At 35.0% G+C, this 12,326-nt stretch overlaps 1 long non-coding RNA gene across 4 annotated transcripts; it reads right to left on the bottom strand.

Annotated features, from left to right (window-relative positions):
• Positions 1-4,486: 4,486 nt before the first annotated feature.
• On the bottom strand, positions 4,487-10,294 carry LOC131011535 (uncharacterized). 4 transcript variants are annotated; one of them, XR_009096999.1, is made up of 4 exons: positions 8,932-10,290; positions 8,741-8,815; positions 5,962-6,023; positions 5,459-5,803 (listed from the first exon to the last, which is right to left on the bottom strand). It is a non-coding gene; the product is annotated as an uncharacterized LOC131011535 (long non-coding RNA). The 4 variants fall into 4 exon arrangements; XR_009096996.1 differs by having other exon boundaries at positions 8,741-9,492; positions 9,637-10,290; XR_009096997.1 differs by lacking the exon at positions 5,459-5,803 and adding an exon at positions 4,487-5,416 and having other exon boundaries at positions 8,741-10,290.
• Between the last annotated feature and the right edge of the window lie 2,032 nt (positions 10,295-12,326).

The following is a 12,326-nucleotide window of genomic DNA, read 5'->3' as shown; positions in this document are numbered from 1 at the left end:
ATTTTGTGAAAAAGAGGCCCCTAGCTGTCTGATCATCAACTAACCCCATATGGCTATATAGGGCATATAGGCGCAAGAATTCGTCAAGAGCTTTTGGCTCCAGCACTACCAATCTTAGATTGTAAAGTGCTTGTCGATATTTTTTGCGCTTCTCTTCTCCTGATGCTTCAAAGAAACCCATTCCCAGAAATTGGATTTTAATCTGGTGGGCGGCATTTTCAAGGATTTCTAGAGCTGATTCTTTGGTGAATAACTCATTCTTAGCCTCTGTTGATGCCTTATCCCAAAATTGTTTTGCCATTCCAGCAAAACTTGCCTCGAAGATTTTGATAAATTCATTTCTATCATATTCTATCGTGGCAATCACAACCTTCATAGCTGAAGCCCAGTCATCGATGAGAACCTCCCAATCTTTAAAGCTGGCTTCATTGAGGTTGAGAGTCAATCCGTATGGGTGGATTGGTTCAAGTGTGGCCTTCCCTACAGGAGTGTCCTGCATCTTGGGCCGTCGTCTTCTGGTTCGTTGATAATGGCTCGATTCTACACGAGCCTCACTTCTCCTGGACGATTCTTCTTGTGGGTGTTCTGCTTTGGGCATCTCACCTCCTTGGTTTATCTTTAGATCAACCATATTTAGGTTAGCAAATGATTCCGCTAACTCTTGTAGATCCTCTAATCAGATTCGATCAGGGTTATTCATGGTTTTTCCCTTTCACGATTCGGATTATGTCCACCGGCTGCAGTTCCTTGGGCGCTGCATTAAGTGGTAGTGGATAGGTTGGATCTTTGGACCATGTATTCCGAATTTTTGCGGAACATGGTTTCCGCCTTTCAATATCCTCCACCTTTTTCTGAATATCACACAAGAGTTTTAAGATTTCATCTTGCTTGAGTGATATTTGGCTCATCTCCATCGGTAGGTCATATAGCATGTTGCCATAATATTCCACCGTTCTCTGAATCTCCCGCAAGTTGACATTGTCGGAAGAGTTTGGCTCGATATTTTGATAAGCTGGATAGGCTGTTCCAGCTTTGTCCTTCTGCTCCATTAGTTGTGTGACTGATGGGCACCATCTTTTGTTCGTTCAATCGCTGTTCTGGTCTCGGCGATTCCTATAAGGTGTTCATGGTAGAACTGAATACTCGTGATGATATCACGAATAATCTCTCCATCTTCTCCTCAACGAATATTTGTTACGAGGGCTCGATTGTTCCAGTTGAGCTCGTCCAACAGACGAGTAGTTTCTCTTTCCAAATTTTGAAGAGAATTCCTGTATACCATACATCTCGGACACTCGTCCGAATCCATAAATTTTTAATGGAGTCTCCTCCCACATAGGTTAATTATAAAATAAATTAAATATAATATAATTCCTCAATAAAAACCCGCTCTGATACCATTTCTGGCGCGGATCTATAATTTTAAAAAAACATCATAAGGAAATAAGATTCTTTGGGTTAGAATGTCCCAAATTATAACATAAGTGGGTCTTTGTGGAATTAGTTTCAAAAGGGGGTTATTTTTTGAATTTTTAAGAATTGAGCCGTGTCAAATTTGGACAACAATGAAAGTTGGTGTATTAAATTGGAAAATCCTAAGTTTGCGTTAAATTTGGATTTTGATCAAAGTTGGTGTTTTTTCATGCAATTATCCCTTTACATAATGAAAAGGTATTTATTTTGCATGATTAATAAGATATATGATTGGATAATTTTATTTTGAAGAATAGGATTTTTGAATCTCACTCTTTAAATGAGATATGAATCAAGTAAAATTAACTCAAATAATAAATAAGGTAACTTTATTATTTTTATTGATCAAGGCTAATTTTTCAAAGTAAATTTTTAATTAATTGTTCAATTTTGCTTGTTTTATGCTTAATCATAAACATTAATATATTTATTATTTTAAACGTTAAATTATTTTTGTACTGTCAAATGTTTAACTATAGAAATTTTTAACATGAAATATTATTGAGATTAATCTAAAATGTCGTCGTTAGTTCGTATATTGTATATTTACGTGTTAAAGCATTACTCTCTTTGTTGATGCAAAAATTGTCACAATTTTCTTTTTGATTTGTTCATGAAAAAATTGTCACTTTCATTTATAATAGTATGATTTTCATTAATTTACTTACATTTTAAGGTGAGACTCTTACTCCAATAACAACTTTACTCATATTTCATTAAATCTGTGATGTTGTGGCAAACTTTTTATGAACGAATGAAGTATTTAATGGAGAATTCGACGATGAATTCCTTCTACTGGAAGGTGTCTAATTTCACTATCGTGCAAAGGTGGCAGTCTTTATACTTATCGACGTTACAAATAAGGCAAAAGGTGGTGTGTTATTCGGCTAACAATCCTAAGAAAAGTTATTTGTACATATTTTTTACATCGTGTCTCAGTTCTTAAACTATGTTAATTTGCTTTCAAGAGTTTATGGGATAATTTTTGTGATTTGTGATATAAATTGTTAATAGTGATAATCATTGAATAAATTGTGATGGTGATATATAGAGTTTTTAGTCGAAATGAACGAAATTATTATTTAGTCAGATAATGTATGTTTTAAAATTATGTGTATGATTAGTGTATGATGAGGCAATTATCCCGTTTGCAGGACATATTTAGAGGTTCCTTATAATTTTACTTCTTGTTTTATTGGATCGTTATATATTTTTATTGATTTAATAGATTATTGTATTACTCTTTCTAATGGTAGTTGGTTTTTGGTGTGCTGGCTTGGGGTCTGGACATGGGTAGGTCAAGATCTTTTGGTTGGAGATATTTTTTATTCTTTTTTGTGGATTCTCTACTTCGTCAGAAACTTTTTATCTTTTTTTCGTTTTTGCTATCATGATTTTGTTTCTTCTCTCTTTCTCTCTCTCTCTCTCTCTTCTAGTTGTAATAGTTGAGTACTACTTTTCTTTACTATATTTTATCCGTTGAATTTTTGCCAAAAAAGATTTTGATAAGCTCGACCCTTAGTGTCTCTGTACTTTCAAGGGTTTGTTAAGTTCTCTTTTTTTTTCGCTTTTTTCTCCTCTTATATATAATTTCTATTTCAATAGTATTTTTCTTTTTAACTAGTACATTCACCCATATGATGCACGGTAATCATCCAAATTAAAAAAGATATTTTTCAACAAACAAATATAGATATTAGATATAACTTGTAAGTAAATAAAATTATTAGTAAGCGAAGTGTGTGTTGGCCTAATGATTAACGCATACTATCAACAGACACATAAAGTCCCCAAGAAAACCGAAGCTGAGCATAATAGATCAAACATTATTTTAGCAGATATTTCTAAATTCGAATGGAGACACATTTTTTAAACCCTTTGGCCTATATTGGTATAGTGACAACGTGTTGTATAGTGACAAAAAATATGCCACATCCATTTTTAGTAGTAGGGTCCACACAACTCCACTCACATTTAAAGTGGGACCCTTACTCCACTATTAAATTTACTCACATTTTATTAAAACCCGTGCCGAAAGTAAAGTGTCATATCTTTGATGGACCGAGGGAGTACTATTTGTTATGGCTTCACTTGTAACTGCAAATGCTAGTAAGTAAGAAAGGGTAGGTACTACCGTACTAACTAAAAATACATTAAGATGCCACGTAGACATAAATATGACCATTTTCTTACTTGCATTCCATTGCTCCTAGAAGTCAATTGAAAGAATGTTGATGAAGTACTTATCTCTAAGAGGTAATAGTCATTGAAATAAAGAATGCAACTCAGATTCTTAAGCAACCAATGAGGACATGCCAATTATTTATTGTTCCTTTGTTTAAGTTATAATAAATCAATTTGTCTATCCAAATTAGAAAATAACAATATTATACTTCAGCATTATGTTTTGAAACCATATCACACAATCCCCCAAAATTAGGGAAGCTATTAATATAGAAAATTAGGCAAAACATGATTTTCTGAATGAGATAAATAACTAACTCTCTTAAAGGTAGAAATTAAAACGATTCAAAAGAAGAAAAAAATGTCAAGTCTTAAGAACTCAAATTTTAAATTGAACTTCACAAAAGAGTGTCATACTTGGATGAATGGATTTTCCTTCCCGGCATCTTGAAAAGAAAAGTACTAACTGGACTTTTGATGAGGAGTAAAATATGCATAGGGTAAACCTGATAGCACCGAAGTCATCAGCGCTGGAAACGAAAGTGAGGAAAAGAGCTCAAATAGTGTTTTTGGAGGAAAGCATGAAGGACGGGAGCTTTAGGGCCATTACGAGAGAATTCGGACGCTATAAGTGTCAGGGCTGCTTGTGGCAGAGAGGAGGAGAACGGGCAAAGGGTCAGATCTGGAATGAAGCAGGGAAGAGGCAACACTAGTACTTGGGCAGGGCTGCCATAGTCAGGGTGAAAGATTCAGGGCTGGTAGACTCGCGAAGCGCTGGAAGCATAATTAATCAATAACGACCTCGAAGATTCCTCCTAACTGCCGGGGTCACTATCAACCGTGTAATTACTAATTTACCCCCATTGTATATGTCTATAAATAGGGAATGAAGTCATATATGTAACATATACTATATTGAACTTAATACAATTTCTCTTTTCCCCTGCCTTAGCAATGTTCAATTTTCCTCTCGATTCATCATATACCACAGGTGATTTCCTCTCTTCGTGAATTAAAGGGTGTAAAATCCGAGCACATCAACTGGCGCCGTCTGTGGAAAACACGGATCGAGTTTAAGACGTGAAGAAATCCATGCATGAATTTTGCTCGTCCGAATTTCTTGACAAAAGTTGTATATCTTTGTCGAGAATTTAGGTCTGATGGGCACATACGTTTGTTTGTGGGTGTTTTCGGGTGTTTTGATTGGCTCCGTGGTTGGGTGATTGCCCGGGTCATTCTAATTTTACGTGCACATTAAATAATTTTAGATTTTACGTGTCTTTCGTGTTTATATGTTGTTCCTTGCGCTTATTTTCGTTTAAGTTCATTTCTCTTGTGGTGTTGGGAGTATCTTGTTTGCGGATCTATGGAATTTTTGGGATTGGGTTTTCTATCGCTTTATTTGCGGCAGGGGTTCGTCAGATCCATCGGATTTCTTGGAAATTTCTTGCATGATCTCTGTATCGAGTGAGAATTGATCTTCTTATGGGAGTTCTTCATGGGATTATGAGCTGCTATCTCTGCGAATAAGAACACATATTTTTTGGGGAATTTACCTTATCTTATTCTTTTACATATTTTTGACTTTGTTACCACAGGTCATGGAGGACACAAACATCATAAAAAATCTGATGGGGGATTTCGCGGGAGAAGGCATAAATCAATAATTAAGAATATTGGATAGACCAATTCAAAAGTAGATAGAAGATTGAACGAGGAACACTCCCCAACTTAGCTCCGTGTACGCCAACCGCCTACCCTGAAAATATTTGAAAAGAATTTGGGCAATGGGCATGAGTTTTCAAAATATTTTGTGAAATAAATAAAGCAGTTTATCCAATATCACAATCATAAATCAGAAGGTTTTAAAATAGAAATTCACTTCTAAGCATGACAAAATATTTTTCACATTGAGGGCCCCATGTAATGTTCGATTGTTACTCGCTGATTATGATCCCGGGCCTTTAACCACCGTCGGATCGCTTACCGCCGCTTAAGTGAACCCGAGATGCTACCCAGACAGAACACATCATCATTTGTTCTTTGAAACGTGTCCAGGAGCACCCTTATAACGCCTGCTTAGCTTTGTTAGTGCACGATGGCGATCAACCCAACGGACCACTAACCTTGTGTACACAATCCTCATCTAACATGTTAGGCCAAATGAGAATCTCGATCGATGCTTATGCGAGCATTAAACAATACATAACGCACATAAAGATATTTATATTGAATAAACAGACATTTTCATGAAATATCAGAGCTTATATAACTCAAGATAGATTTTAGCAAAATAAAGCCTACCTCGAGAGTGGAGATTCGACACTTGGCTCGCTTGAAGCTTCACTGCCTTTGGTTACTCGAACCTACAAGAAATCTATTCTTAAATAGGTCTCGAGGTTTCGTTCTAAGCTCTAAAGAATAGGGAATTTTTAATTATTGATACACTTTGCCCGTATTAAAGGAATAAATATAGATAATTAATTATAGATAATAATAATTCCCAAAGTAATTAATAACTTAGTGAAAATAATTAATAATGAATTTAAAACTTATAAAATAATTAGTAATTATATAAAATATGAATTTAATTAAAATATAAGATTAATCCAAGGAATTAATAAGACTAATTGAATCATCTTTGGAAATAATAGAGCCCAAGATAAATATTCCCTCCGTCCCGGCCAAGACGCTACATTTACTTTTCGGCACGGGATTTAATGAGTTATAGATTAATGTTTTAAGTATGTAATAATAAAGTGATAAAGTAGGATAGAGAAAGTAATAAAGTGATAAAGTAAGAAAGAGAAGGTAATAAAGTGATAAAGTAGGAGAGAGAAAGTAATAAAGAAATACTTAATTAGTGTTAATTAAGTGTTTAAAATTCCTTATTTTTGCCAAATATAGAAATGTAGCATCTTCGTTGGGACGGCCCGAAAAGGAATATGTAGCATCTTGGGCGGGACGGAGGGAGTATATAATACAAGGAGTTTGTTTAATACAAATGAGCCCAAACAATTAAGTCAAAAGAGCCCATAAAAAAATTAGTAATTTAATTAAAATGTGAATTTTAATAGATGGATCGAGGAATAATAGCTAGTTAAATACAAAAGAAATATTGGAGCCCAAGAATTATAGTACAATTGTCAATTAAAATGATCCCAGATAATTGAATTAAGGGTAATTTTAAACACAACCCCCAATTTTCTCACTATAGCCTCTTATTTAAAAAAAATAATAAAGAAAATTATAATTGTACTATTTTACCCCTATAGCTCTATTTTAAATTTGTAATAAATTATAAATTAAAAAAAATTAATTTGAAAGTACATTACATATATTTTTTTTAGAGATAAAGCATATAGCCCTCCATTCATCATGATCTAATACAGATAAATCATATAGCCCTGATCTAATATTAAAAATATTGATAAATAACCCTAATAACTTCATCTTTAATAACGTGAATTCACAGATAAATCACATAGCCCCCATCCTAATCTATTATTAAAAATACTGATAAATAACTCCATCAGTATAGCCCCCAACAAAATTTCATGAACGTGTCCCCTTGGGATGGCCTAGTGGTTGGGGTGGTTGCCTGTTGTCCAAGAGGTCACAGGTTCGAGTACTCTCGGCCACAATAACCACTAGGTGGGGTGTGTGTGTGATTTGTATTATTTATAAGGGAAAATTGCACCTAAATACACAAACTTTGCCGAAAATCCAAATTTAACGCAAACTTAGGATTTTATATTTTAATACACCAATTTAATAAGTTGTTCAATTTTGACACATTTTTCAATTCCGGCGACCGGCATTCTGACGTGGACGCCGGAATGCCACATCATCACCACGTCACACACACACACACACTCCACTCTCTCTCTCTCTCACACCCCACTCTCTCTCTCTCTCTCTCTCTATACACGTTTCATGAATGGTGACTGTTCATGGGGACTGTTCATGAATGGTGACTGTTCATCGGGAAAAAGGAATCATCTAAGGCCGTTGTTCTTCTTTCATTCTCCGGCGATAATCCGACCGATTTCGCAGCATCCCAAGCTACCGCGACGCCTGCACATCTCGAAATCAAGTCGGACATCTTTTTATCCGGCTGTTGGGGTTCTCCACGCAAATGAAGGGAGGGCTCCGAAAACCCCCGATTCAAAACTCAGGGAGCAATCGTCCGATCAAATCACCCCTACTGCTGTTATCGCCGCTTCCAGATTCATCACCCGCCACTGAATCAATCGCCGCCGTAGTGCTTTAGCATTGGAGTTCGTCTCCGTCGGCACCATGTTCTGGATCCCCTAATTCCATCGTCGAATCGGCTAGAATAACCTCTGAATCGAAGACCCACGAAATCAGGGAGGGGACGCATCTTTTCCGGTAGGGTTCTGTGATTTTCCAAGGACATCAAGGCTTCTCTCTCAGATCCGATCGGGAACAACCACCGCTGCGGCCTTTCCTCGGTTCCGCCGCACTTATTTTCCATCGCCACCAGCACGGCCTCTTTTGGCAACAACTGTCGCCGTCGCCTGATCCAGCAGCGTCGCAGTCCAAGTCGTGGTTGACGGCGGGAGGCTGGGCTCGGCGGCGGTGGTGCGACGCGGTTCTGGGGAGGGGGAGGGTCCGACGGGGGGAGGGGGGGAGGTGACGTGTAGAGAGTGAGAGAGAGTGGGTGTGTGACGTGGCTGCGACATTGGCATTCCGGCGTCCACGTCAGAATGCCGGTCGTCGGAATTGAAAAATGTGTCAAAATTGAACAACTTATTAAATTGGTGTATTAAAATGTAAAATCCTAAGTTTGCGTTAAATTTGGATTTTTGGCAAAGTTTGTGTATTTTGGTGCAATTTTTCCTATTTATAATGTAATTTCATCAAAAAAAAAAATTCATGAACGTGATTTTGCAGAAGACGCATGAAGTATCAAAATAATTGTAAAAAAAAAAAACAAAGTTCAATGTCATCTTCGATTTCAAGCGTGCGTGAAGACGACTCAACAACTAGAGTTTGAATGTTCCATAGGTTGGATTCTGTCGCAGGTACAATCTTGAAGTTGCAAGAAAGTGCTATATACCTCAAATGGACCAGTTGAGTGAGATCAGTAGAGAAACGCTTGAAATTGATGCTGCAAGGATAGATGAAATGTGCTCTGCCGGTAAAATAGTCTCCTCAGACGAGTAGCACAAGAACGAACAGACTTGTGTACCATTTGGCCTCAAGGAGATATAGTTCAAGATGCAGGAATGAATGGAAAGGCAAAGTTACCTCTCTGAGGCCGGATTCAAAGATGCATACATGCCTTGATCAAAACGCCTTATTTCTTGGTAGAAATTCTCTTCTAATGCTTCTTTTTTGCAAAACTTGAAAAGCATGTTCAAAAGATAGACAATACTAATTCAATCCTATTCATACGTGTACTCTACAAACAAATTAGAACATATTCACTATTATTTAAAAAAAAAAAAAAAAAAAAAAAAGGAATACATAGTAAGAAGCAATCATTAGTACATAAGAACACAATAGAAACTGCAAGAAACATCTTCAGAATATAATACAAGAAACAATGATTAAATACTTCCAATAGTGGCAAAATTACAAAAGCAAGACCTCACAATGAGGGAAGAAATCCTTGTAGCAGAATTAAAACTCTATTAACCAAGAGATTCAGAACTGCATAATTCATGTGCCTTAAGATTAGGGAACCTCTTATGTGATCACATTAGAGGTCATAGACATTGAAGCAGCTCTGTCGTTCAAGTTCGATATTTCTTTCTTGAAATCTTTTGCCAAGTCCCGATTGATATTGGTACACTCCATCTCACTTCCCTCTAATTAAAATTATGGAATAACACTTATGACCGCAGCCCCGAAGACATATTGAAGTTTATGGAGATTCCCCATGAACATTTAAACACGTGGAGAAATCCATAAACACGAATAAAAAAAATGATTTCGATTAAAAGTACGGACTTCTTTGTTCTCCCACACGCCTAAAATCCGATAATAAGAACTTCATGGAATATACCCTGTTTATTGGAAAATAAACCCAGAAAAAGCAAATGTACCGTGATATCTCTGAATCCAAAAAACCCAGATGGTAACTGCAAACATTATAATCAACATAAGATCCGCTAAAAAAAATACATACCAAGTGTGAAGATTCTCAATTAGAAGCTATATTAAGCGTGTGGCTTTCAAAGAAAAACATGATTATGAAATCACAAATACATATTAAGACATAGTTTAGAAAATATCCACTTAAACATCTACATTTCAGGTAACAAAAACAGATTATGTTCAATCCCTAAATGAAAAGCTAATCGACTAGGTATAACACACTTATTCCATAAGTGAAGGGTAAATTCTAGAAAGAAGAAAGAGCTAAGAAGCACATAAATAAGGCATAAGAAAAATAACACCAGCAATCATGTAATCGAATCTATAAGAACATATAAATCACCCAAATACTAACGCTTTAACTCATTATTTCTCGCAGACAACGCCAATTGGTGTTAACTACCAACGCTCAACTTTAATATTTATAAATTAAGAAACGTAGATGACCTATGTGCAGTAAACTTCATAAAAATCCTCAAGAATTGTTGAAAGAGAGTATTTTTTGTGTATTTATGATAGCGTAACCTTACATATTAAATGATTGAGCTATATATAGCGAAACACAAAGGGGATAAAATAGGAAATCTCTAAAAATCACAATGCATGAATTTCTTCATGTCACTATCAATCTAACTAAATTACTTTTGCTAACTGACTAACTACTTTTGTCCGCATCTCCATCAGAGCTGGCTTGTTAATCTATGTGTGTCTCTCGCCTCTAACGTCAGCGGTGTCCTGATGCGGACCAATCGATCATTGTCTTGACATCTTATCCTAGCTCCTCTCGGGGAAAGTCTATCCTACACCCAGTTTTTTACACTCCCATGTTAGGATTACTACACGTGTCCTGGTTGACCAAACCATCACTTTTTTGAATTATGTACTAACTCGGTCCGGTTTTATAGTTCAGCCGGTTTTTTTGATTGTTTGTTTTGCATACCACTCTTCACAATAATCAAAGTGGTATGTTGCTTGTCCGGCCAATAACATCTTTACACGAAAATCTAGAATGACTGTATGTACTGTAAATCATTCTTACACACCTAATTTTAATTTTTGAACAACCTTTTCAAATAAGAAATTTATTTTGTGTTACGCAATGTATTTGTGTATCTTGATATGAAAGCTTTTCACTTTACAGACGAAATTGCATGAACTATAGTATAGTGCAAAAATAATTACTCCCTCCGTCCCCATCAAATTTAAGGTGTATTCATTTTTAGATTGTCCCACCGAACTTAAGTCATTTCATTTTTTAATAAAAATTAAGTAATTTAAAGCACTAATTTATAAAATTAATTGCACCCTTATTACATTCTATCTCCTACTTTATCACTTTTATACTACCACTTAAAACACTAATCTACAACTTCTTAATTCCCGTGCTAAAAAAAAACGCCACAAACTCTACGGGGCGGAGGGAGTACGTATAAGTTAATAGTGAGATTGAAAATAAATATTAAAAATTTATATAAATAGATATAATTGTGAGAATAGTATCACTCATTACAACAAGGGACGCCCACCACCTTATAAGGAGTGTTGACACCTTATAAGGAGTGTTGACGCCCATCACCCCGACACTCAACAAAGTTGAATAAAATAAAAAATAATCTTTATATATAAAAAAAGCAAAGTAAATATAATTTAATTCAATTAGAAAGATATAGTTGAAAATTAAAAAAAATTATGTATAATCCATGTCAAATAAACTACCAAAAATTGTGATTCAAGGGGAAAAATCGCCCAACTTTAGTTGCTATTTTTGTAAATTCGGTTTAAATTTTTGATTTCTTTCATTTTTTTGATAAAGCATATTTTCTCATTTTCATGAAATTATATTTTAGATAAAATCTGCAATATACATCTTGAATAAAAGATCATGAAATTACCTTTAATTTGATGTATAATATACAAAAAAGAAAAATTAAATAAGCAAGATGTAATAATTTAAAATTTTAATATATTAAAAGTTTATATTTTAATAAGTGATAATTTTTCCTTAAGTTGTTACCTATAAAACTGCAGACAATCAATTTTTGCATTGATCCATCGACGGTCGGTCCCCATCTTTTGAGTTGAGAACACGCAATTAGAGAGAAAACAATAAAGCGATAAAGTAGGACATAGAAGGTAATAATGGGTGTAAATTAGATAGAAGGTATTTTACATCTTCTAGGCACTTAATATGTTTTTAAAAATCATTTATGAATAATGATTTTTTTGTGGACTTTAATAATTTCCTTATTTTGCCATCTAATTGGGGGAAATCTCATATCTATGCCCCGAGACTATTAACCATAATGTAGTAATAAACACGTATTATACTTTAATTTGAAGTTGTAAGTATTTGAAAGAGTTAATCTTGCTTCAATAAATATCTTCAATATATTAGTGGAGATATAGGTAATAGTATAATTATTAATAATTGATGCACAATTCATACTTGTAATTGTTTATCGTAATCATCAACTTTAACGATGTATACTTATAATTATTTTAGGGTATCCATCCACGTCAATTGCTCAAACGAATCAAACAGC

Source organism: Salvia miltiorrhiza, chromosome 2, assembly GCF_028751815.1.
Source record: "Salvia miltiorrhiza cultivar Shanhuang (shh) chromosome 2, IMPLAD_Smil_shh, whole genome shotgun sequence".
Lineage (NCBI taxonomy): Eukaryota > Viridiplantae > Streptophyta > Magnoliopsida > Lamiales > Lamiaceae > Salvia > Salvia miltiorrhiza.
Note: the sequence above shows the minus strand (reverse complement) of the source record. Positions and strands in the feature narration are given on the sequence as shown.